General features: G+C 44.4%; 1 protein-coding gene and 1 non-coding gene across 5 annotated transcripts in view; both read left to right on the forward strand.

The window, feature by feature from the left end:
- The window catches only part of LOC103169698, a 92,672-nt gene that overhangs the window by 56,360 nt on the left and 8,386 nt on the right, over positions 1-27,926 (forward strand). The gene's annotated exons all lie outside the window — the stretch shown is intronic.
- Positions 26,224-26,360, forward strand: LOC114807698. The gene has a single exon (XR_003755773.1). It is a non-coding gene; the product is annotated as a small nucleolar RNA SNORA7 (small nucleolar RNA).

The following is a 27,926-nucleotide window of genomic DNA, read 5'->3' on the forward strand; positions in this document are numbered from 1 at the left end:
CCAATAAGGTTTTGAAGATGGGAAGAGCAATCATCTGTTGGATATGAAAAGGAAGGGCGGTCCAGGCCAGAGGCAGGGTGAGTGCGTGAGAGGTTGGCAGCAAGATTGATGAGAACTGCATACAGTGAGAGGAACAAAATGTGTGGGCTGGATTGCAGCTGGATTGTAGCTGGATTGTAGAGTAGCAAGGTGAGGTAGGAGGGGGCGAGGTGATTGAGCGCTTTAAAGCCAGTGGTAAGGAGTGGGGTGGATGGGCAACCACTGGCTATTCTTGAGGAGTGAGGAAACATGGACTGAACGTTTTTGGATAAAAATGATCTAGGCAGCAGAGTGAAGTATGGACTGGAGTGGGGAGAGACAGGAGGCAGGGAGGTCAACAAGGAGGCTGATACAGTAATCAAGACAGGATAGGATAAGTAGATTAAGGGGGTAGCATTTTGGATGGAGAGAAGAAGACAGGTTTTAGTGATGTAAAGGTTGAACTGACATGATTTAGTGGTAGATTGAATATGTGGGTTGAATTAGAGAAAGGAGTCAAGGATAATGCCAAGGTTATGGGCTTGTGAGACAGGAAGGATGGAGGTGCCATCTGCAGTGATGGGAAAGTCAGTGGCAGGACAGGGTTTGGGCAAGAGTTCTGTTGGGGGCATGTTAAATTTGAAGTGATGGCAGGACATCCAAGTAGAGATGTCTTGAAGGCAGGAGGAAATGCAAGACTGCAGAGAGGAAGAGAGAACAGGGCTGGAGATGTAGATTTGGGAATCATCCACATAGAGGTGGTAGTTGAAGCCTTGGGAGTCAATGAGTTCCCTAAGGGAGTGGATGTAGATGGAGAGTAGAAGGGAATCCAAAACTGAACCTTGAGGGATACCCACAGTTAGCAGGTGGGAGGCAGAGAAGGAGCAGAGAATGAGTGGCCAAAGAGATAGTTGGAGAACCAGAGAGGGTAGTGTCAGTGAAGCTGATGTTGGATAACGTTTCTAGGTGAAGGGGGTGGTCGGCAGTGTCAAAGGCAGCTGAGAGGTTAAGGAGGATTAGGATGGAGTAGAGGCCGTTGGATTTGCCATGAAAGAGATCATCTGTGTCCTTTGAGAATGTGGTTTCTGAGGAGCGAAGGGGATGGAAGGCAGTAGGTGTAGACAATTTGCTCAAGGGGTTTGGAAAGTAAAGGTAAGATGGAGATGGGGCAATAACTGCAGAGAGTTGTGGGATCAAGGGACTTTTTTAGAAGGGAAGATGTGAGCAGGCTTGAAAGCAGTGGGGAAGAAGGCATTGGAAAGTGAACAGTTGAAGATGGCAGTCAGGGAGGAAAGAAGGGAGAGGGCAAGTGCTTTGATAAGGTGCAAAGGGTGATAAAGTGATCAGAAGTGCAGGTGGAGAAGGTGAGACAAAGCAGGCCTCCTCTTGAGATACTGTTGGGAAGGATGGGAGAGTTGAAGAAAGGGTGGGAGGAGGGAGGAACTGGTGAGGAGTGCTTTCCCCCTTCAAAGTCCTACTGAAGACTCACCTCCTCCAGGAGACCTTCCCAGACTAAGCCCCCTTTTTCCTCTGTTCCCCCTCCCCTCCCCATAGCCCCGACTCGCTCCCTTTGCTCCCCACCATAGCACTTTGTGTATATATGTACATTTTTATAATTCTATTTGTATTGATGCTATTGATGCCTGTTTACTTGTTTTGATGCCTGCCTCCCCCCTTCTAGACTGTGAGCCCGTTGTAGGCAGGGATTGTCTCTGTTTTATTGCTGAATTGTGCTTTCCAAGTCCTTAGTACAGTGCTCTGTACACAGTAAGCCCTCAATACATATTATTGAATGAATGATTGAGCAGGGGAGGTTTTAGGAAAATCCTCTCTGATAGTTTCAATTTTTTCAATAAAGTAGGTAGCCAGGTTATTGTGGGTAAGACATAGGGGAAGAGGGGGGAAAGGACATTTGAGGAGAGAGTTAAACATCTGGAACCACTGGGGAGGGCAATAGGCATGAGTTTCCATAAGGATAGAGAAATAATTTTACTGGGCAGGGGAAAGGTAGAGTTAAAGCATGCAAGGATGAATTTGAGGTGGATGAGGTTGGCCTGATATCTGGATTCCTGCCAGCAGCACTCTGCGGCTCATGCACAGGAACGAAGGAAACGGAGCGTGGAGGTGATCCAGGACTGTGGGGTAGTGGTACGAGATCGAAGAAGGGATGGGGGAATTAGGGGAGCAAGTGCAGTTTAGTAGAGAGGGTGGCGTTGAGGTGGCCAATTTGGTCATCTAGGGAAGGTAGTTTGGGTATGGAGGCTAAGTGGGGCATGATGACTTGAGAAAATTGGTTGGCATCAAAAGATTGGCGGTGTCTGAGCGAGAACAGGGCTGATCTGTGGCAGGGAGGAGGTGTATGTGGCAGGTGAGGAGGTTGTGCAACTTGGGGCCCAGCAGCCAGCTGGACACACTGCTTGATTGAAGGCAGTAGTAGTCACACTGGCTGCTGTGAACACCATTTGGAGCAGACTAACAATCCAATCATGAAGGAAATTCCAAGAAGCAGCATGGGAATGACCAGTTCAACCATGGCGATGGAAGCAGGAGCAGCACTGGCTATCGTTGCCACCAGAAATAATGAGGAGGAAGGGGCTGGGTTGTTTCACCTTTACTCCTCCATCTCCTTGCTACCGTGCTGCCACTAGAATTGTCGGGTCGGGTCTCACCCAGCAACCTGGCTCAAAGGGGGATTCTAATGGGATATGCCAGAGCCTTTCAGATACTGGAATAGAATTCTAAAGAATTCAGAATCTGGTCTGATGCATTCTGTATTGTCAAACTTTCCTGAGAGATTCACAACATCCAAGGGTTGTCCAGTCTGGTTAAAGGAAGTTGCTTTGAATCCTTTGAATCCCCTGACACCTTCCCAGGTTGCAGGAGCCAACTTTACAGAACCTACATTCCTCCCCCTCTCCTACAACTGCTAAGGCTACCCCGAGTGTCTTCCCTCATGATTATTATTATTATTATTAATAATAAGAGATTTGTTAAGCACTTACTATATGCCAGACACTCTACTAAGCACTGGGGTGGCTACAAGCAAATCGGGTTGGATATAGTCCCTGTCCCACACAGGGCTCACAGTCTTAATCCCCATTTTACAGATGAGGTAACTGAGGCACAGAGAAGTCAAGTGACTTGCCCAAGGCCAGACAGCAGACAAGTGGCAGAGCGGAATTAGAACCCATGACCTTCTGGTTTCCAGGCCTGTGCTCTATCCACTATGCCATGCTGCTTTCCAGAGTGATCAGGGGGATCTCTAGGACAACCCTGCCTTCAAGGGCGTGGTCTGAGTTCATTGTCAAACTCGCTGTGAGGTTAGCTCAGCTAAAGCACTTTCTATGGTATTTGTTAAGCATTTACTATGTGTCAAACACTGTTCTAAGATCTGGGTGTAGATTCAAGTTAATTAGGTTGGATACACTCCCTTTCCTACATGGGCTCACAGTCTTTTAATAGGAGGGAGAACAGGACACCCGAGGTCCAGAAATTAAATGACTTGCCCAAGGTCATACAGCAAGCAATAAGCAGAGCCAGGTTTAGAACCCATGTCCTCTGACTCCCAGGCCCATGCTCTTTCTACTAGGTTATACTGCTTTTCATTTGCATTGCTATTTCCAAGCAGTTAATTGCATTTTTTTTCTTCCCAGCCAGGAAAAATGATTTGCTCCAAATCTCAAATTAAATCCAAATTCTTGATAAATCCTAAATGCACTCTCTGTAGAGTGCATGACTGTAGAGTGCATGAATAGAAAAAGTTTATGCCATAAAATCAACAATGTGGGCAAAAAAAACCAACCCACTGGGAGTTGAGAGGAATAAACACATGAGTCACTGAATTTTATACAGTAGATGTTTACTGGTGATTATTGTAGCTGTTCAACTTCTTGTCTCCAGAATTAAATATGGATTGACTCTTTAATACCATCCAAATACATCATGCTAGGAGAGTTAATGGGTTTTTTCCCAGTCATTCAATCCAGGTTATTTATTAACTTGCAACTCAGTCAATCAGAAGTATTCATTCATTCATTCAATCATATTTATTAAGCACTTACTGTGTGCAGAGCACTGTACTAAACCCTTGGGAAAGTACAATACAACATTGCAATATTGAGCACATACTGTGTGCAGACAGGGTACTGAACACTTGGGAGGGATATCCATGGAAAGATAGATGACACTTGGGAGGGAATATCCATGGAAAGATAGATGTTCCATGTTCTCAAGGAGTTACAATATAATGGAAGAATAGACGAAATTATTAACAAATAGCTAAAACGGGTGAAAGACAAGGGTTATAGCAGAAAGTAGTGCAAATAAATCCAGGTGAAATAGCTGAATAAATACTTGAATATAGAAACAAATAGGTGAGCACCTACTGGGTGCAGAGCACTTTACTAAGCACTTGGGAGACTCCATTAGAAATTAGTACACTTGATCCCTTCCTTCAAGGAGTTTACAGTCCATTCGAGGAGACAGACATTTAAATAAATTACAACTAGGCAGTTCATTCAATAGTATTTATTGAGTGCTTACTATGTGCAGAGCACTGTACTAAGTGCTTGGAATGTACAATTCGGGCAACAGATAGAGACAATCCCTGCCCAATGACGGGCTCACAGTCTAATCGGGGGAGACAGATGGACAAAAACAAGACAACATAATCATGATAAATAGAAGCAAGGGGATGTACACCTCATTAACAAAATAAATAGGGTAATAAAAATATATACACATGAGCACAGTGCTGAGGGGAGGGGAAGGGAGAGGGGGAGGAGCAGAGGGAAAGGGGGCTTAGCTGAAGGGAGGTGAAGGGGCGAAGGGAGGGAGCAGAGGGTGGAGGGGGAGCAGAGAGGGAGCAGAGGGAAAAGGGGAAGCTCAGTCTGGGAAGGCCTCTTGGAGGAGGTGAGCCCTCAGTAGGGCTCTCAGTCGGTTGTAATAGAGTATATTAGATAAGTACATCAGTGACATGAGGGGTTGTGAATATCAGCCGCCTTGCTGACCTCCCTGCCCGCTCCAGTCCATACTTTGATCTGTTTCCCGGTTCCCCTTTTCTAAAAAGAAGGGAAGCAGTATGGCCCAGTGGAAAGCACTTGGGCCTGGGACAGAGAGGACCTGGGTTCTAATCCCAGTTCCACCACTTGTCTGCTGTGTGACCTTGGGCAAATCTCAGTGCCTCAGTTCCTTATCTGTAAAAGGGGGATTCAATACCTGTTTGGGTTTTTTTCATGGTATTTGTTAAGCCCTTACTATGTGTCAAACACTAAGTGCTGGGGTAGGTACAAGTTAATTAAGTCGGACACAGCCCCTTTCCTGCATGGGTTCACGGTCTAAGTAGGAGGACGAACAGGAGGCCTGAGGTACAGAGAAGTTAAATGCCTTGCCCAAGGTCACACGGCAAGCAATTGACAAAGCTGGGATTAGAATCCAGGTCCTTTTGACTCCCAGACACATGCTCTCTCCACTAGGCCTCCTTCTTAGATTGTGAGTCCCCTCAGGGACAGGGACTGTGACCAACCCCAAGGCTTAGTATTCATTCATTCATTCATTCAATAGTATTTATTGAGCACTTATTATGTGCAGAGCACTGTACTAAGCGCTTGGAATATACAATTTGGCAATAGAGACAATCCCTGCCCAATGACGGGATCACAGTCTAATCGTAGTGCTTAGCACATAGGAAGTGCTTAACAAACACCCAAATTGTCATTATTATCATTATTATTACTTGAAATAGTTCAGTTCCAGTTTCCTCACTCCTCAAGAACGTCAGGTGGTTGCCCATCCACCTCCATATCAAACAGAAACACCTAACCATTGGATTTAAACCAATCACCTTGCCTATTCTTAACTTAATGCACTGATTTTCTAGTACACTCTTCTTCTAATGCCAACCTACTTCACTCATCCAAAGCCAACCTTCTCACTGTACCTCAGTCTCCTCTATCTCGCCACCAACCCCTTGCCCACATCCTCTCTCTGACCTGGACCTCCCTCCCCCTTCATATCCAACAGACCACCACTCTCCCCACTTTCAAATCTCATCTCCTCCAAGAGGCCTCCCCTGACTAGGTCCCCCCTTTTCCCTACTCTGATTCCCTTTTCTGTCACCTCCACACTTGGATCTGTACCCTTTAAGCACTTGGTAATAATAATAATAATGCATTTGTTAAGTGCTTACTAAGTGCAAAGCACTGTTCTAAGCACTGGGGTAGATACAAGGTGATCAGGTTGTCCCACGTGGGGCTCACAGTCTTAATCCCCATTTTACAGATGAGGTAACTGGGGCACAGAGAAGTTAAGTGACTTGCCCAAAGTCACACAGCTGACAAGCAGCCGAGACGGGATTAGAACCCGTGACCTCTGACTCCCAAGCCTGGGCTTGGAACTTGATATTCACCCCACCTTCAGCCCCACAGCACTTTTGCACACATCCGTATTTTTTTTTTAATGTCTGTTTCCCACCTAGACTGTAAGCTCCTTGTGGACAGGGGACATGTCTACTGACCCTCTAGGCTGTAAGCTCATTGTGGGCAGGGAATGTGTCTGTTTATTGTTGTGTTGTACTCTCCCAAACACTTAGTACAGTGCCCTGCACACAGTAAGCGCTCAATAAATATGATTGAGTGAATGAATGAATGAACCCTGTTGGATTGTACCGTCCCTAGAGCTTAATACAGTGTTCTGCACAGAATAAGCACTCAATAAGGACTATGTCCAACCTGATTATCTTGTATTTACCCCAGCATTTAGAACAGTGCCCGGCACATAGTAAGGGCTTAACAAATACCGCAATCATTATTAAGTATGATTGATTGATTGATTGGCACAGCAGGGCTCAAGTGGCATCTGTGAGGGAATATTAGTCAGGGAGATGAGAAATCAAGAGAAAGCCCTGCTTGAGGAGATGTGATTTCAGAAGGGCTTTAAAAATAGAAAGAGCAGTGGTCTTGTCAGATGTGAAGAGGAAGGGAGTTCCAAGATGGGGGGTGGGCACGGGCAAGAGGTCAGTGGTGGGAGAGACCAGAATGAGACCACATTGTAGAGGTTAGCTTGAGAGGATTAAAGAATGTGAGCTGGATAAATGAGAAGGAAATAGGTGATCGAGTGTCTTAAAGGCAAAGCTCAGGAGTTTCTGCTTGATGGGGAGAGGAATGGGTAGCCACTGGAGGGTTTTGAGGAGAGGGGAGATGTGTATAGAAACAACATTTTAGAAAAATATAGACTGGAGAGGGGACAGACTGGAGGCAAGGAAATTAGTGAGGAGACGGACACAGGAGTTAAGCCAGCATATGAGAAGTGCCTGGTCAAGTTATGGAGATCGTTTGGATGGAGAGGGAGGGGCAGAAATTATGTGCAGAAATGACAGCATTTGGTGACAGCCTGAAAGGTTGAAAAGGATGAAGGAGTTGAAGTGCTAAAGGAAAGGGATGGATCGACAGTACCAGAGTTGCGAAGACTTACTGGACTATGTGGGATTTTATGGATGGCTTTACAGATGGGGAGAGGTATGGGTCTGGCACATTTGAGGGAAGATATCATTCCAGATACGGGTAACTGAGTGAGGAAGGGGCTGAAGGTCGGAATGTTGAGAGTGAGGCCTCAACTGTTAGAAGGTGCTTTTGAGAGGAACAAAGAGTGTGAGCTGTGAAACTGTGGGTAAAGAGAGCTTATACAACGTGAATGGCAATTGTTAAGTGCTGACTGTGCCAGACACTTTACTAAGCACTAGGGTGGATACAAGATAAACAGGTCAAACATAATCCCTGTCCCATGTGGGATTCTCAGACTAAGTAGGAGAGAGAGAGAACATATAGGTATGATGGAGAAAGCTGGTGGAAAGCCTGGAAGCCAAGGAATTTGTGTTTGAGATAGGGAATAATGGGTAGCCATTGGAGGTGGCCTGGTAGAAAGAGCACTTTGCCTATGAAGAGGGTGGAATCAATCGTCTTTATTCTTTAGTGGTGCTGAGGGATGTGTGATGTATCAAAAAGCCCTTAGGTTGATTTCAGTCTGTTTGGCCTTCTCTCTCTTTAGCCTTATCACAGTAATAGTAGTTTGTTCTATATTCCACCACATAGGCTTCAATAAACATGTCTTTCTCCAGGATTGGGAGGCTCTGCAAGGAGTTGACAATACTCTGGTACTTTCGCTACAAGTAGCACTTTGAGTTCAGAGTCATTCTCACCAAACACTTTCTAGTGTTTTCTTCACTCCATTCTCACAGTCTTCAGAGCTGCCTGGGACAGAGGATCCCAGAGGATCCAATCCTTGCTCAAATTTGTAGAGACAGATAGATTTCTTGCCTTGATATATCCACTTCAGTGTTGTCATAAAGTTCCAGCAGTTTGACAACAGCCATTCCTATCATTATTAGTAGTAATAATCATCATAATAATTAAGTGTTCTCTATGTGTCAAGCACTCTTCTAAGTGCTGGGGTAGATACATGTTAATCAAGATGGAAACAATCTCTTTCCCTCATGAACCTCACCATCTAAATAAGAGGGTGAACAGGTATTTAATCCCCATTTTGCAGGTGAGGAGACTGAGGCAAAGAGAAGTGAAGTGACTCGGGCAAGGTCACACAGAAGACAAGTGGCAAAGCCGGGATTAGAACCCAGGTTTTCTGACTCCTGGGCCTGTGCTTTTTCCATAGGCCATGCTGCTTCTCTATCTAGGTGGCTTCGATGCCACTTTCTTAAAACACTCAGTTCTGCCAGTGTGTGTTTTCATGAAGCGTTTTAGGTTGTTAGCACCTTGAGAGCAGGGATTTAATATAATTTAATTTTATTGTACTCTCCAACCACTTAATACAATGCTCTGCACAAAGATGATGCCTGATAGATACTATTTATTGATAGATAGATAAAACACTATAATGATGATGATTGTATTTATTAAGTGCATACTATGTATCAAGCATTGTTCTAAGTGCCCGGGTAGATACAAACTAATCAGGTTGGGGTACCTTTCCTGTCCCACATAGGGCTCATAGTCTTAACTGAGGCACAGAGAGAAATTAAGTGACTTGCCGTAGGTCACAGAGCAGACAAGTTCTTAGTACAGTGCTCTGCAGACAGTAAGCCCTCAATAAATATGATTGAATGATTGAATGAATGAATGAACAAACAAGTGTTCAAGTTTGACAGAGCCGGGTTTGGAACCCAGGTTTCCATGATTCCCAGGCCTATGCTCTATTCACTAGGCCTGCTGCTTCCCTGGCAGTATTAGAGAATGTTCTTTTAATACTGTGAATGAGGCGATGTTGGAAGAAATGGTATGACATTAAACATGGGGTGAGTACTACAATGCAAATTTTCTTTATTGTGGGATTCTACAAGAATGCAACTCCTGCCCCCTGCATTACAGGGAAACCAGGCGTACCTTGGCTTTTTCATTAGTCAAAGTTTGGAATGCTGATGATTGAATACAGCAACAATAATATGAACACATTCTTCAGCCCTCACTTTTAGAAAATGAGGTGCCCCTCCTTAGCTCTTTGGCTTTCTCTTATTTAGTATGCAAAAATGTACTTTGTTATTTTAAGTTGATGTTTGGAACTTCCACCTAGATAGACTGTATAATTGATGCTTAATTTACCACTCTTATGAACAGTGATTCTTCTTATTTCAGTGTCTCTGCTCACAGGGCCTTGAAATCTCCCATGAGAATCAGCTTATTGGATCATCGGTGTACTTCTCTGAGGAATTAGCTAGATCATTATAGAATCTTTTTCCTTGTTCATATCGATCATGACCAGGAAGTTTTTACTGATGATTGTGGTAGAGCACGCTTGTTCATTCGGATGTCCTGTTGGAGTCCCCAACAAAACATGTCCGAAACGGAACATCTCATCTTCCCTCCTAAACCACTCTTCATCATTTTCTCATCTCTGTTAGCATCAACCTCCCTTTCCCACAAGCCCCTAACCTCATTCTTGAATCCTTACTGACTTTCAGGTCTCACATCCATATTACTGTTAATCCTACCAATTCATCGTATGCAACATTTCCTGGATCTGCCTCTCCAGTCAGCATCCAACCTCATCCAAGCCCATGTCATATCAAGATTAGGCATTTTTTTTCAGTCTTCTCACCAGTCCCCTTGTCTCCATGCTGCTGCACAGATCATCTTGAAGTTTCATTTGGCATACATCTCTCCATTCCTTAAAAACGTCCAGTGACTTCTCATTTTCCTCCACATCAAATAAAAACTTCTCAAAATAACTTGAAGGCTCTCTACCAACTCTTCCCGATCTACAGATTGGCATTCTTGTCTACTCCCCGCTTGCACTCTTTATTCTTCCTAACCTCAACTTCCAACTGTATATCACTCACAATTCTCCCACCTCCATCTACTCACACATGGTGCTCATCCAGCCTAAAATTTTTCCCCTACAGCAAATATGTCAGACCACAGTTCTCTCTGCATCATCAAAACTCCCCCAAAATCCCACTTCCTTCAGGAAACGTACCCCAAATAATTCACAACACCCCAAGCCACCCTTAGCACATATGTTTTTTATTTTACTGCCTATCCTCAACCTTTTTGTAAGGGGCCACAAGCCGGCACAGACCATCAACCCTATCCTCCCCCTGCCCCAGGTCAGGGACCACCCCAAGGATGCAGAGATCTTTCCTCTGAGGGGACAAAAACAGGCACAGACCATCAACCACCGCCCGGGTCAGGGATGGCCTCTTCTCCATCCTAATCCTCCTTGACCTCTCAGCTCCCTTTGACATTGGACTACCCCTTCTCCTGGAAGCATTATCCAACCTTGGTTTCACTGACTCTGTCCACTCCTGGTCCTTCTCTTATCTCTCTGGCTATTCTGACCACATGGAAGCCATGTGGCTTAGTGGCAAAAGTCCGGGCTTGGTAGTCAGAGGTCGTGGCTTCTAATCCCTGCTCTGCCACTTGTCAGCTGTGTGACTTTGGGCCAGTCACTTCACTTCTCTGTGCCTCAGTTACTTCATTTGTAAAATGGGGATTAAGACTGTGAGCCCCACATGGGACAACCTGATTACCTGGTATCTCCCCCAGTGCTTAGAACAGTGCTTGGCACATAGTAAGCACTTAACAAATACCATCATCATCATTCATCCTCAGTCTCCTTCATGGGCTCCTCCTCTGCCTCCCACCTCCTTATTGTGGGGGTCCCTCAAGGATCAGTTCTGGATCCCCTTGTATTCTCCATCTACACCCACTCCCTCGAAGAGCTCATTTGCTCCCATGGCTTCAACTACCACCTCTATCTGGTTGATACCCAAATTTACACCTCCAGCTCTGATCTCTCTCCCTCTCTGCAGTCTCACATTTCTTCCTGACCTCAAGATATCTCTACTTGGATGGCCTCCCGTCACCTCAAGCTTAACATGTACTAAATAGAACTCCTTTCATTCAATAGTATTTATTGAGCGCTTACTATGTGCAGAGCACTGCACTCCTCATCTTCCCACCCAGACCCTACCCTCCCTCTAACTTCCCCATTACTTTATATGACACCACCATCCTTCCTGTCTCCCAAGCTTATGACGTTGACGTTATCCTTGACTCCTCTCTCTCATTCAACCCACATATTCAATCCATCACTAAATCCTGTCGGTCTCGCCTTCACAACATCATTAAAATCCACCCTTTCCTCTCCATCCTCACTGCTACCTCATTAATACAATCACCCATCCTATCCTGCCTGGATTACTGCATCAGCCTCCTTGCTGACCTCCCAGCCTCCTGCTTCTCCCCACTCTAATCCGTACTTCACTCTGCTGTCCAGATCATCTTTCTACAAAAACGTTCGGAACACGTCGCCCCGCTCTTCAAAACCTCCAGTGGTTGCCCATCCACCTTCGCTTCAAACAAAAACTCACCACTGGCTTTAAAACACTCAAGCACCTTACCCCCCCTCCAACCTCACCTCCTACTTCAACCCAGCCCATACACTTCGCTCCTCTAGTGCTAACCTTCTTACTGTGCCTCAATCTCACCTGTCTTGAAGCCGACCCCTAGCCCATGTCCTGCCTCTGGCCTGGAACGTCCTCCCTCCTTAGATCTGACCAACAGTTACTCTGCCCCCCCTTCAAGGCCTTATTGAAGGCACATCTCCTCCAAGAGGCCTTCCCAGACTAAGCCCCACCTTTCCTCATTTCCCACTCCTTTCTGTATCACTCTGAATTGCTCCCCCACCAACCCCACAGCACTTATGTGCATATCTGCAATTTATTTATTTGTATTGATGTCTGTCTCCCCCATCTAGACTGTAAGCTTGTTGTGGACAGGGAATATGTCTGCTTATAGTTGTACTGTACTTTCACAAGTGCTTAGTACAGTGCTCTGCAGACAGTAATCACTCAATAAATATGATTGACTGAATGTATATATGTATATTTTAATTTGGATTTTCATTGGTATATTCAATTATTATGCTACTTCATCTTGATATACCTGAACCAGATCCTGTTTTACCCACCTATGCACTCTATTTGTAAATAGTTTTTTTCTATTTCCCCCTTTAACTGTGGGTTTCTTGAGAGCAAGTGTCTCGATTCTCTTGTACTCTACCAAGTGCTTCATGCAGTTTTTTTGTACTCAGCAGCAGTTTTACACTGAGAAGCAGTGTGGCCTAGTGAAAAGAACATGGGTCTGGGAATCAAAGGACCTAGATTATGCTTCTGGCTCTGGCCTGCTGGAGAACTTGGTCAAGTCAATTAACTGCTCTCTCCCTCAGTTTCCTCATTGGTAAAATGGGGATTCAATGCCTGTTCTCCTTCCCACTGAGACTGTGAGTCCCATTTGGGAAAGGGATTGGGTCTGACCTGGTTATCTTTTAGCTACCCCAGTGCCTAACAAATACCATATTATTATTATATTATCATTATCACTCACTCAAATACCACTCATTAATTGATTGAGTAGTTCAACTATAACAGGAAGCCAATATCATGCTATAGTCCCGAGGATGTTTTTACCTGGTTAGAATTTCTCTTATCCAGCAACAGGAAAAATGTTCTTAACCCTGCCCCTTGCTACTAGCTATGAGTCCTTCATCTAGCCTCTCTTTGTGAACCAAGGAATGGGAGAAAGCAGGAAACTGAAGCTAAAGCATAACAACCTGATGCCTGAGGTTCAGACTCTGGCTTGCTCCGACTCTGGCAGGTGCCTGGCTCTCTCTCTCCCATTCCCGGAGCCGACCTGGCCCCTCCTCTCTCCAGCCAGATCAGTCTTATCTGGCATCAGTTTGATCAATCAATGGTATTTACCGAGCATTTACTATGTGCAGAGTACTAAGAGTTTGGGAGAGTACAGTGCAACAGAATTAGCAGACACGTTCCCTGCCCGTAACAAGCTTGCAGTCTAGAGGGGGAGACATATTAATCTGAATAAATAATTTACTTAAAGCATTTAATTTAAAGATATGCACATAAGTACTGTGGGGTTAGTGGTGGGGTGAATATCAAATGTTTGACTCATCCATCCTGTGGCAGAGACCAAACTCACATCTTTATGCCCCAGCCCAATTCTCAGTTGCTGGAAGTCTCTTCAAGGGGGAATCTTCAATGTTGCCCACCCATCTCTGCGAGAAACAAAAACTCCACACAATCTGCTTTGATACTCACTCAGCTATATCCCTCCTACCTTACCTCGCTAATCTCCCCCTACTATCCAGCCTGCACACTTTACTCCTCTTAATGCCAACCTCCTCAAGATACCCCTCTCAGGGTCACACCCGGAGAATTTCCAGTACTCTACCAGCCTCAGGTACGGGAGGGAGAGTCAAGCAGAGGCCTACCCATTCCATTCCTAGCTTGGGCAGTGGCTAGCGAGTAGCAGGCAAACTGTTACAAGTCAAAACTCACCCATGCTGGGCAGCAGCGGCACGGGAGAGAGTCGAGGGTGGAGACTCAAGTTTACTGCGCGGAAGGAGGCAATGATAAACCACTTCCGGATTTTTACCAAGAAAACTCTCTGGATCTACTACCAGAATGATTGCAGATGGAGAGTGGGGCATTCTGGGAGAGATGCGTCCGTGGTGTCGCTATGGGTCAGAAATGACTCGACGGCATAAGACAAGACGAGACTCAAGATAATTTGATCTCAGCTCTCCCGCCTTTGACCCCTTGTTCACATCATCCCTCCTGCCTGGAACTCCTTCCCCCTTCATATCCAACAGACGACGACTCTCCCCATCGTCAAAGCCCTTCTAAAATCATATCCCCAGGAAGCCTTCCCTGTGTAACCTTTCATCTCCCCGCCCTCTTCTCCCTCCCTTCTGCATCACCTATACATTTGACTCCATGCCTTCTAATACTTAGATTCTCATCCTGCCTCCTCAGATACCTATGCAAATATTCTTATACACTTTTGCTTCTCTACAAACTCTATTGTACTCTCCCAAGCATTTAGAAGAGTACTCTACACACAGTAAGTATTCAATAAATGCCATTGATTGAGTGGAAAGATCAGGGGAGTGGGATGGGGATGAAATAGGAGTGATAAGGGAAGGAATAGATGTGGGAGGGGAAAAAAATCCTCCTATCTTCATGGCTTTCCATCTCAATTTCTCTCCTTGTCCCACTCAGTCAGTCAATCAATGGTAATAATAATAATAATCTTGGTATTTGTTAAGCACTTAATATTTGCAAAGCACTGTTCTAAACTCTGGGGGGAGGTAACTAAGGCACCAAGAAGTGAAGTGACTTGCCCCAAGTCACACAGCTGACAAGCGGCGGAGCCGGGATTAGGACCCACGACCTCTGACTTCCAAGCCCGTACTCTTTCCACTGAGCCACGCTGGTTCTCCCGGTACTACTGAGCACTTGCTTCGGCAAGTAAAGTTGGATCAGATACCTGGTCCCTTCCCTCAAGAAGTTAATGGACTAACGGGAGACTGATGAGCACAAATTATTTAGAAAATTATTAGATGATTTATAAAGTCAGAGAAGGAGAAAGAAACAGTGCTGCAGGTGCTAATCGCATGAGTTTGGAGGAGGAAAGAAATAAGTTTAAATTAGTGAAAGTCGAGGGAAAGGATCCTCCTCTCTGTTGCTGTCACTGCCTTACATTTGCTTTGTCTGTCTCTCTCTGTCTTTCTATACCTGCCTGTCCATCTCTTCTCTCTCCTGCTTAGGTCTTTCTCATCATCAAAACCATCATCAAAAACATTTATTAAGTACCTACAAGGGCCTAGAGCTCTACTAGGTGCTTGAGAATGTACAAAAGAGATATAAATTGCTGACAGTTCCTGCCCACAAGGAACTTCCAATCTAGGGTGGTTGGGGGAGGAGCAGACCAATGCAAAAACTGATAATCAAACATATCAATATTGGAAAATTGGTAGATTTCTCAGAACAGCATGTTGATGCCTTGCTTCCCTTTTCCTACATTCCCATCCCTAGTCCAGTAAACTGAAAATTCTCAGGGTTCTAAATTTTACACAGCTATTCTTAACCCACTCTCCACTCTTGGGAGAGGGCAGGGTTTGGGTCTACAGTGGTCAGTGTTTCTGGGGTGGGGATGGAAAGAAGGCAGACTGAGGTCCCAAGGCCCCAAGCAGCCTCTTCTCACTCCACTCCAGGTCTGTCTCTGGTTTTGGTCTGGCTTTAGTTTTTGGCTCTGGATTTGTCCCTGGTGGCATCCTGATTAGACTGTAAGCCCATCAAACGGCAGGGACTGTCTCTATCTGTTGCTGACTTGTTCATTCCAAGTGCTTAGTACAGTGCCCTGCACATAGTAAGCTCTCAATAAATACTATTGAATGAATGAATCTGAGAAGCAGCATGACCTAGTGGTCCTGGGAGTCAGAAGACCTGAGTTTTAATCCAGCTCTGCCACTTGTCTGCTGTGTGTCCTCGGGCAAGTCACTTCGCTTCTCTGTGCCTCAGTTCCCTTATCTGTAAAATGGGGATTAAGACCGTGAGCCCCATGCGGGACAGTGACTGCGTCCAACCCGATTTACTTCCATCAGCCCGAGTTTAGTACAGTGCCTGGCACATAGTAAGTGCTTAACAAATACCACTAATAAATGCATCTTGAGTTGCATTCTGGTTTTAACTCCAAGTGCCGAGATTCATCTCTAAATGGGTCCCTGGGTTTCAGCTCTCTTAGAAGCATCTCTGAGTCTCTATAAGAATCTATTTTTCTTGGCTTTTCTGTAGGTACTTTTTGGGGTAGAAAGGCACAGAAAAACAGCCCTCCTCTGATCTCAGATTGGGAGCCCAGAGTGTGTCCCTTTCAATTAAAGCAATGTGTCTGCAACTCAGCTAAATAGATTATTCTGTTTCTCAAACATCTCTATGGGATCTTTTTTTCACATTGCTTTTATGCCCAGTCACTTGAGCTTCTGAGTAAAACCTTTTTCTACAATCTACAGTTTAAAAAAACGAAACAAAACAAAAAAACCCACTGTCTAGCAGTTAAATTAGCAATTTAAGTATACCTGATTGCTTTGTCAATCTGATTTCTGCGAGGTCAGGGCTAATCTGTTGCAAGATTCAGAGCTTCTGCTTTTGTTTAATATAGCCTACTGAGATTAAAATGGGATTATGGATCATCTGCTGGCAAAAATAGCCTTGGCACAAGAAATCTTTCACTACTCTTTTTCAAGTCCTCCTAGTTTTAAGGTAGTGCCTTGAATGGAAGAAATTCCAGAGATGTTGTGAGGACAAAAATGAAACACATAAAGTGAAAGCACTTTGAGAATAAGAAGCCCTATAAAAATCAAAGTATATACTAAAGAACATTGTTTAAGTGTATCTACCAAAGTATTTCCATCAAATTCTTCCTAGTCCACTTGGCCGGTTTCAACAGATAAAATGCAGCATATAAAGAAAACTGGAGTTCTCATGTTTTAGCCTAAGATCTGCGGAGTTAGTACATTAATCATCGAAATTCCAGTTAAAGAAGACGGGCTTTAATTTTCAACATACTCTTCAGTGAATAAAGATGTTTCTGAAAGACTTCACAGGAATTATGAAAAAATAAGCTTGAACAGACCACTTGAATAGCAAACCTCAAAAGAGGTTTAACAATACCTTGAAGCACTAAGAGTACATCTTCTCCAGTTAATGTTGAACATCTTGATTTTTTATAACAGAGAATCCCATGTCATCTGTGCTTAGCAGGTGCGATCAGTCTTTCTAACCCATCTTACTCATGGATAATCATCACCATCAGCAACCCTGTGCTCAGAACAGTGCTTGGCACATAGTAAGCACTTAACAAATGCCATTATTATTATTATTATTATCATTATTCCAATATGAAGGATGATGATATTTATGAGTGTCCTGGGGGTATCTCATTCTATAGTAGCTGTGGACTTCCATTCAGTGATCTTTACTACTCAGCCTTCAAACGGGAGGGGAAATACTTGTGCTCTCCAATCGTATTTATTGAATGCTTACTGTGTGCAGAGCACTGTATTGTTTGGGAAAGTACACTTCAAGCAGCGTGACTCAGTGGAAAGAGCGCGGGCTTGGGAGTCAGAGGTCATGGGTTCGAATGCTGGCTCTGCCACTTGTCAGCTGTGTGACTGTGGGCAAGTCACTTAACTTCTCAGTGCCTCAGTTACCTCATCTGGAAAATGGGGATTAAGACTGTGAGCCTCACGTGGGACAACCTGATTATCCTGTATCTACCCCAGCACTTAGAACAGTGCTGTGCACATAGTAAGCACTTAACAAATACCAACATTATTATTATTAACAATAAGCAGACACATTCCCTGCCCACTGTGAGCTTACAGTCTGGAAGGGGGAGACAGACATCAATACAAATGAATTAATTACAGATATGTACATCACTGCTGTGGGGTCTGGGGGAGGGGGTGAGGAAGAACAACGGGAGCAAGTCAGGGCAATGGAAAAGAGTGGGCCTAGTCTGGAGAGTTTGGGAATTTCAGCATACATAGCCAGATCTATTTTGAAATCATATTATTATCTTTTTGAGGGCAAAGATGCTGTCTAGCCTTTAATAGGTCCCTAATTGATTAATTAGTGGTTTTCATTGAGCATTCACTGTATGCAGAACACTATACTCAGTGCTTGGAACTGTAGGGAAGCAGTATGGCTTAGTTGAAAGAGCACGGGCTTGGGAGTCGTAGGATGTGAGTTCTAATCCCGGCTCCACCACTTGTCCGCTTTGTGACCTTGGGTAAGTTACTTCACTTCTCTGTGCCTCAGTTCCCTCAACTGGAAAATGGGGATTAAGACTGTGAGCCCCACTTGGGATAACCTCATTACCTTGTATCTACCCCAGCGCTTAGAACAGTGCTTGGCACATAGTAAGGGCTTAACGAATACCATCATCATCATCATCATTATTATTACAATACAATAGAGCTGGTACACTTGATCCCTGCCCTCAAGGAGTTCACAGTTTAGAAGGGGAGGCAAACATTAAGATACATTACAGTTTGAGGCAATGGGATAGTACAAGGATCTGTACACAGGTGCTGTGGGTTTGAGGGTGGGGTGACTATCAAGGGCTTAAGAGGTACAGATCCAGTGCACAGGTGACACAGAAAGGAGGGTGAATAGGGGAAATGAGGGCCTAGTCAGGAAAGGCCTCTTGGAAGTGATCGGAGGGAGTCAAGGACAGAATTGGAGGAGAGGAACTTGAGACAGCGGGCGTAGACAGCTCGTTCAAGGAGTTTGGAGAGGAATAGTAGGAAAGAGATGAAAGGAAAATCTGCCCTTTCCTCTCTATCCAAACTGCTTCCACATTAATACTCATCCTATCCTAGATGGATTACTGCATCAGCCTCCTTTCTGACCTTCTAGCCTCCTGTCTCTCCCCACTCCAGTTCATACTTCCCTCCACTGCATGGATCATTTTTCTACAAAAATGTTTGGTCCATCCTTCCCCACTCCTCAAGAACCTCCAATGGTTACCCATCCACCTCCACATCAAATGGAAACTTCTCGCCATCGGCTTTAAAGCACTCAGTCACCTTGCCCCCTCCTACCTCACCTCATTACTCTCCTACTATAACCCAGCCTGCACACTTCGGTCCTCCAGTGCTAACCTTCTCACTGTGCCTCGATCTCGTCTATCTTCCTGCCGACCCCTCGCCCATGTCCTGCCTCTGACCTAGAACGCCCTCCCTCTCCATATCCAACAGCCAATTACTCTCCCCACTTATTGAAGAAGGTACATCTCCAAGAATGCTTACCTGACTAAGCCCTCATTTCCTTTTCTTCACTCCCTTCTGCATTACCCTGACACCCCCTTTATTTATCTCCCCTCCCAGCCCCACAACACTTATGTAATTATCTATAATTCATTCATTCATATTCATGTCTCTCTCCCCCTTTTTATACTTTGTGGGCAAGGAATGTGTTTGTTATATTGTTAAATTGTACTCTTCCAATCGCTTAGTACAGTGCTCTGCATAGATTAAGAGCTCATTAAATATCATTGATTAATTGATTGATTGAATGGAAGGAGGGAGATAGAAGAGAGTTGGAAGGTTTGGTGATAAATAATGTGGCCTAGTGGAAAGAGCATGGGCCTGAGATTCAGAGATTGTGGGTTCTAATCCCAGCTGTGACACTTGTCTGCTGTGTGACCTTGGCCAAGGCACTTAACTTCTCTGTGTCACAGTTTCCTCATTTGCAAAATGGGGATTAAATCCAACTCCCTCCTACTTAGTCTGTGAACCCCACGTGGGACATGGTTATGTCCAACTTGATTGTCTTGTATCTACCCCAGTGCTTGGCACATAGAAAGCGCTTAACAAATACTCCATAATCATCATCAAGATGTTTTAGGAAAGGAGACATGAGGACCCTCAGGGAGAATTCTGGATGGATTTGTGATTTTGTTAAGGTCTTTAAGGGTTCCACAGTAGGCTGATGAACTTCCTTTCCTGACAAAGCACCTTAGGTATGACGTCCCCTCTTATTGACTATGCCTGTGACTATGAATCTAAACCCTGCCTTCCTTCCTCCCCACCTCCCCTTACCCTGACCCCCTTGCTCTTTGAAAATTTTCCAGGGTTTCCCATCCTTCCTTCCCACTTCTTTCCCTTCCTCATTCCCTCTCTGCACTCCCTGCCTGCAGCTTGGCCATCCCTATGTCTTTAACTGGCTCCACATCTTCATATTTTCTTACCCTTTCTCACCACCCAATATTTTCTCATCTACTCATTTTTGTTGGCTCAGTAGCTGGCAAGGAGATTAGCCTTGTTCTTAGCTGCCATCAATCAAAAGGATATTGTAAGCACATTCCCACTGCATTAATAATAAAAATAATAATGGTGGTATTTGTTAAGCGCTTATGTATCAGGCCCTGTAGCAAGTGCTGGGGTGGAGACAAGCAAATTGGGTTGGACACAGTCCCTGCCCCACCTGGGGCTCACAGTCTCGCTCTCCATTTTACGATGAGGTCACTGAGGCATGGAGAAGTGACTTGCCCAAGGTCACACAGCAGACAAGTGATCAATGATTAGAACCCATGACCTTCTTATTCCCAGACCCATGCTCTATCCATTATGCCATGCTGCTTCAATTAGCACCAGCACCATCACCCCCTCCATATTATGCTTGCCATCCTTAGCAGCAACACCTCTCCAACTGGCCAACAGTGGTGGATAGTACCCCTATAAATATCATGAATGTGGGTGTCTTTTATTGCCACTTTCGGAGACTAAAAACCTGGCTGGATGGACTGTTGATTCAACCCAGGAATGACAGTGTTCAGGTTCTTATGTTTACCTTCTCAAAAAGTCACTTTACTCCACATTATAAATCTGCTTCCCCATCAAACTTGGCTGAGGAATCATAGGGGAAAATGTTTCTTCATACATGGCAGCAAACCTGTGACCAAGGGATTTTGTCTCACATGCTTCATCACATGATGAAGTACCATGATAAAAGTAGCCTAGGGGGTCAGAAATCCTGGTTTCTCCAATCCTGCCCCACCACTTACCTGCTCTGTGGTCTTAGGCAAGTCACTTAACTTCCCTCTGCCATATTTTTCTCACCTGTAAAATGAGGATTAAGCATCTGTTCTCCCTTCCCTTTAGACTTTGAGTCCTGCATGAGACAGGGACTGTGCCTGACACGATTATCTTGTATCTACCCCCAAAATGATTATCTGACACGCTTATCCGACATGATTATCTTGCATCTAGTGCATGACTCATAGTAAGTGCTTAACAAATACCACAAAAATTGCTACGTCCAACTGTCTGACACTCTGATGCTTCTGGTGCTTCTTAAAATTGAGTCAACCACATAGTTCTTCGACATTCCTTTGAAAATGAAAGGCACATGTCTTTTCAGAGGGTGCAGGCATAAATTCAGTACACTTTGATTGATCTTAATCTTCTTGTAAAGTATGGTGTCAATCTCTTGAAGTTTAAAGATGTGCCTAAATCACTGGTTGACTACAGTCAAACTTTGAAAGAGTAAAACATTTGATCTTTCTGCCTAAAAACACCATGAGTAGTGGAAGAAATGATGCTGCACTCCTATTTCAAAGTGCTTTACTAGGTACCTTGCTCAATATATCTACACAGTTCAATTTTCTAGGCCAAGGTCAATGTAAAATGCTCACACTTCATAGGCTTGTTGGCCAAAGCACTGATTTACCTCTTTTATTTGAAGACATTATTGCTATCCCTCCCCATTTCCCCATGGATTGCTCTCCATTCCACCTCTTTCTGGTGGCTGGACATTTTCTCCTAAGCATAGTATTGGCTAAAAGAACTACTCAGTCAGTCAATCGTATTTATTGAGTGCTTACTGTGTGCAGAGCACTGTACTATGCACTTGGAATAGTACAATACAACAATAAACAGACACATTCCCTGCCCACAATGAGCTTACAGTGTAGAGGGGGGAAACCGACATCAATGCAAATAAATAAATTACAGATGTGTATATAAGTGTTGAGAGACTGGGTGGGGGAAGAACAAAGGGAGCAAGTCAGGGTGATGCAGAAGGGAGTAGGAAAAGATGAAGGGCAGGGGGTTAGTCTGTGAAGGCCTGTTGCAGGAGAAGTGCTTTCATTAAGACTTTGAAGTGGGGGAAGAGTAATTGTCGAATTTGAGAAGGGAGGGCATTCCAGGCCAGAGGCAGGATGTGGGCCAGGCACGGGCAGCGGGATAGGTGAGACCGAGGCACAGTTGAACAGGTTAGCGCTAGAGGAGTGAAGTATGAGAACTGAGTTGTAGGGGAGTAATGAGGTGAGGTAAGTGGGGGCAAGGTGGTGGAGTGCTTTAAAGCCAGTGGTGAGGAGTTTTTGTTAGATGCAGAGGTGGATAGGCAACCACTGGAGTGTTTGAGGAGTGGGGTGACATGTCCTGAACATTTCTGTAGAAAAATGATCTGGGTGGCAGAATGAAGTATGGACTGGAGAGGGGAGAGACAGGAGGCTGGGAGGTCAGCAAAGAGGATGATGCAGTAAGCCAGGCCAGATAGGATGAGTGACTGTATTAATATGGAAGCAGTTTGGATGGAGAGGAAAGGGCAGATTTTAATGATGTTGTGAAGGTGGGACCAACAAGATTTAGTGATAAATTGATGTGGCTTGAATGAGAGAGAGGACTCAAGGATAACCCCAAGGACTCAAGGATACAGGCTTGTGAGACAGGAAGGATGGTGGTGCCGTCTAAAGTGATGAGGAAGTCAGGGGGAGGACAGGGTTTGGTTGGGAAGATAAAGCTTGAGGTGATGAGTGAACATCCAAGAAGAGATGTCTTGAAGGCAAGAAGAAATGCGAAACTGCAGAGAGCTGAGCCATTGTGGGGGACAGGGCTATGGCTGCTATAGCTACAAAATTTCTATTAGTAAATCTCTCAAGGACTAGACCAGTTAACTTGAACTCTCCAAAATGTAGAACATATATTAATATTCTCCAGCAATGAAGGGTACTGCTCCTTAACTTAAATTACTACACAAACTTCAACTCCACCCACTCTTTGTCTTCAAACGCTCCTACTTGGGACAAGGAGGAGGCCTGTAGGCATCCCAGGCAAAAAGAACAATTTCTTCTAGGATCCTCTCAAAGATTTGACCAACCACCCAACCCCTGGAAGCACGCAGGATATCTTATCATTTATCCCCTTGTACCAGAAGTGGGTAAAACTCTGGCTTCCCCAATAGTTAATATGTCCCTGATCTCATAGACTTTTTCATCTCAAGCATTAGTCACCACATGCACAGAGGAGATTAATAGCCTACTGCCAAAAAAAAACAAACATGATAGATATTCTCCTGGCTTCCCAGCCATATATTTGGCTGTTATCCCAGTCTGTATTTTGGTCTGAGCCCAGACTTCAGCTGATCAGATGATGTCTCCTTATAGAATTGTCCCTTATTGCCCCGATCAACTATCACCATCTTTCTCAGAATGCAATCAATATTGATTGTTTACCCTGCTAATCCAAGTGACAGTCTACCTTCTATCCCCACCTCCCCACTGGTTGAAACTTGATTATCCAACATTGTCCAAGATTAGAGCGATGGAGAAAGGGCCACCCCCTTACCCCTGTTCCCACCCCAAAAGGCTTAACCAACCGGCCACACAGATGAACCTACTCAGCCACAAACCCTCACATCCACAGAGGGACTGCTAGTCAACTCCAGCCTCTATTTTAGTCATACACATGCACCTACCCTGTCTCCAGCTTCTCTCCTCTGCAGTCCATACTTCACACTGCTGCCAGATTATTTTTCTGCATTGTTGTTCTTTACGCATCTCTCCCGTCCTCTAAAACTTCAATGGTTAATCCATTCCTCTACATATGCAGAAACCCTTGGCCATTGGCTTTGAGGGACTCCATCAACTTTCTTCCTCTTAATAGCAGTGCTCTCCCACTACACCTCAGTTGTATTCTCGGTTGCTCCCTAGCTCACCTTTTCACTGCACTTCATTCTAAACTCTCGTACCTCTGAGTCCTTGCCTTCACCCTTCTCCTGCATTGAACTCCCGCCACTTTCCAATCCACCACACCACTGATTTCCCCATTTTCAAAGCTCTTCCTGAAATTCCACCTCCTCCAGGAGATTTTGCCCAATCATTTTTTCTCCTTCCCACTCAGACCCTTCTAATTAGCCCTTCAGCACTGTGTTCTCCAAGCTATTCATAACAGTTTTGTACATACTGATTTATGTAGTCTACTAATGAGGCATCTATGTATTCACCTATCCATCTCTATATACTCTTTCTCCTCCTACCTGTAAATTATTATGCCTCACATCTTTAGGTTGTGAACTCCTTGAGGGATTGTGTCTTTGACTCTCCCAAGCAGTGCTCTGCACACAGTAGGTACCTAATAAATATGATTGATTGATCGAGACATTAGGTACCTAATAAATATGATTGATTGATTGAGACATTCATTCACCTAACACCCCCCACCATCCCTAACCCACACATATACCCTCCCCACACATACACACACAATCTTTCCCTGGAGCCAACACCAGAAGTCATATATGTTATGGTGAAGCCCATCCTAAAAAGATCATCTTTCTGAAGCGCCAAGTGGAATAGGGCTGGGTATTCTGAGGGATGAGGTTTTCATGGGATGAGCCAGTGGTCCAAAATTAATGAGGAAGAAAAAAGGAAAAAAGGAAAACAGAAACTAGTCAGAGAAAGAGAAAATGACAGAGGTAAGGCAGAGACAGAGGAAAAAGAAACAGCTCCAAAGAAAGAGTTCCAGACACATGCACAATTCTACACTCATTTTTGCTTCACTGGGAGGAACATAATAATTATTATAATCATAATAATAATTATGGTATTTGTTAAGAATTTACTATGTACCAGGCACTAAGCACTGGGGTTGATACAAATCTGGTTGAACACAGTCCCTATCCCACATGTGGCTCCTCATTTTACAGATGAGGCACAGAGAAATGAAGTGCCTTGCTTGAGGTCTGTTGCCGACTTGTTCATTCCAAGCGCTTAGTACAGTGCTCTGCACATAGTAAGCGCTCAATAAATAAATACTATTGAATGAAAGGTCACACAGCAGACAAGTGGCAGTGCCAGGATGAGAACCCTTGACCTTCTAACTCCCAGGCCCGTGCTCTATCCACTACACCATGCTACATCTCTGTACTGGATACTGCTATATGGAGAGCTGAGATTGGGAAACTGAAAGCAAGGTGCCCAGGAAAATAAAACCATAGAAGGTATCTTATCTCAGTTGTAAACTGCGAGACATCAGCAGCAGAAATCCAGTACTTCATGCTGTATTCAAGAAAGGGATGGCTCTTTTTGAGCAGAGGCTTCATAAGGATTGTGAGACAAAGAGTCGACAGTAAAACCAGCATCATTCATTCATTCAGTAGACTTTATTCAGACTCCAGTGTATGCAGAGCTGCTCTGGAGAATTAATTAAAGATTGCACTTTGCCCATTTCTCAGTGGATTGGAAACACATACACATACACACAAACACAGGACACCTGGCGCTTAGAACAGGGCTCAGCATGTAAGTGCTTAACAAATACCAAATACCAACTCACTCAGATGACACCTATGCCTTGATTCAGCATGACAGCAGCGGCTAAGAGGAAAAAAAGAAGAGGCAGCCATGCCCTAGATCCCAGATTCTGAAAAAGGCTACTCCTTGGGGGTTCAGATGTAGAGGAACTGGATACAGAAGCAACATGGCTTAGTGGAAAGAGCACAGGCTTAGGAGTCAGAGGTCATGGGTTCTAATCCCATCTCTGCCACTCATCAGCTGTGTGACTTTGGGCAAGTCATTCAATTTCTCTGTGCCTCAGTTCCCTCATTTGTAAAAGGGGGATTATGTGATCCCCACATGGGACAACCTGATTATCTTGTACCTACCCCAGTGCTTAGAACAGTGCTTGGCACATAGTAAGTGCTTAACAAATACCATAATTGTTATTAGTAGTTGTAGTATTATTATTTAGGTCACTGCGTTGGAAGTAGGGGGAAAAGAGAAAGACTAGGGAGTAGAGTAGTCTCAAAGATAAAGTAAGAGGCTGAAGGTTAGCCTGGCCATCAGGCTGCTCTCTGGAGATGACCCTCGTTGGATCAAGAGGAAGAAAGTTAACAGTTACCAGTACTCCTCTTGCCATTTTCACCACAGGTCTACTCCCTCAGCGCCCAGGAGAGCACTAGTTGGGAAAAAATCACTATAGGATCTGTGAACAGGAAAGGAGATGTATACTCTGCACACTTTCCTACCTTTTCCAACCTTCCCAGTCAGTCATCCCCTCTCAGTTTCACACTGGAGAGTTTCCAGTACTTTACCAGTCTTGGCTATGGGAGGGAGAGTCAAGCAGAAGCCTACCCATTCCATTCCTAGCTTGGCCAGTGGCTAGTGAGTGGAAGGCCATCGGCTACAAGTCAAAACTCACCCATGCTGGGCAGCAGCGGCATGAGAGAGAGTCGAGGGTGGAGGCTCAGGTTTACCATGCAGAAGGAGACAGTGGCAAACCTCTTCCGTATTTTTACCAAGAGAACTCTATGGATCCACTACCAGAACGATTGCAGATGGAGAGTGGGGTGTTCTGGGAGAGATGCGTCCATGGCACTGCTATGGGTCGGAAACGACTCGACGGCATAAGACAAGACAGTCAGTCATCATCTGGGAGTCAATCAAAGCCCTCTCAAATGACACCCCAGATGATGACACTTTCCCTTTATATATGTGTGCATTTGTATATATTCTAACCTAAAAAATCCTGCTGCATATTGTGCGTGTGTGCTCGCACATGTGTGTCTATGGTTATATACATCTATGTACATGTCTGTGTGTATGAATATGGGAAGCAGTGTGGCCTAGTGGAAAGAAAACAGGCCTGGGAGTCAGAGGACCTGGGTTCTAATCCTGGCTCCACCACTTGTCTGCTGGGTGATTTTGAGCAAGTGACTTAACTTCTCAGGGCCTCAGTTTCCTCAACTCTAAAATGGGGATTCAATATCCGTTCTCCCTCCTCCTTAGACAGTGAACCCCATGGGAACAGGGACTTTGTCTGACCTGATTAGCTTGTATCTACCTAGTGCTTAGAATGGTGCTTGACAATGATAAGCATTCAACAAATATCATTAGGAAAAACAAAAACAGTTGGGCCTATAAGATGATTGTGATTGTCATCTGTATGGGAAAGGAAGATGAGAGTATGACTAAAACACAATTCACATTGCACCAACTGGTTTAATTACTACAACATCCAAGTTATTGTTGGGAAGAAATGTGAAAAGTATTTCAGAAATTGGAAAAATAATATTGCTACTGTTCTGAATCACTATATTCACTCTCATCTGCCTCAGGATTCTAAAGAGAAAAATGCAAATCGAATAATTACCTTAGAGAAATAGAAAGGACGAGAGGTAGTTGCGGTTATTAGGATCTAAAATACTTGAAAGGATGATTGCCTGAGCAAATATACACAAACACAAAGCACAATCTAGGTCACAGTGACATGTAGCTAGTGCGTTCTGGAAATTGGAACTCAGAATGTTACCTTTCCAGAGAACCTCATGTATGGAGGAGGCAGCACCAAAATTATGTTGCCTGATTACATTATGAAGAGGACATATGATGATTCGCATGAGGCCTTTCCTATTTCCTGAGTAAATTGGACACCTTAAGAGCTAAATGAACACTTCATGGCCAAGGGGAAAAGTGTTTAGTAAATGACTGCTTTAGGGGCCTAAAAAGTATCCTAGGGATGATGAAGAGTTCATGAAGCTTTCCAATAGTCTTGCTTATTTCCAAAAACTAATTTCTGAACTGGGATATTGGTGCATATACTCATGCCAATCTCTAAAGCCTAAAGTACATTTATTTTGTACCGAAACCATATCTTCTGCTTTGCTGCCTTCTCCCTCCTATTGCTAGCTTTTGGTGACTTTGCTGCCTCTGACTTGCTCGATTTATTGATTCCTGCATGGATAAAGATATTCCTTT

The sequence above is a fragment of the Ornithorhynchus anatinus genome, chromosome X3, assembly GCF_004115215.2.
Source record: "Ornithorhynchus anatinus isolate Pmale09 chromosome X3, mOrnAna1.pri.v4, whole genome shotgun sequence".
Lineage (NCBI taxonomy): Eukaryota > Metazoa > Chordata > Mammalia > Monotremata > Ornithorhynchidae > Ornithorhynchus > Ornithorhynchus anatinus.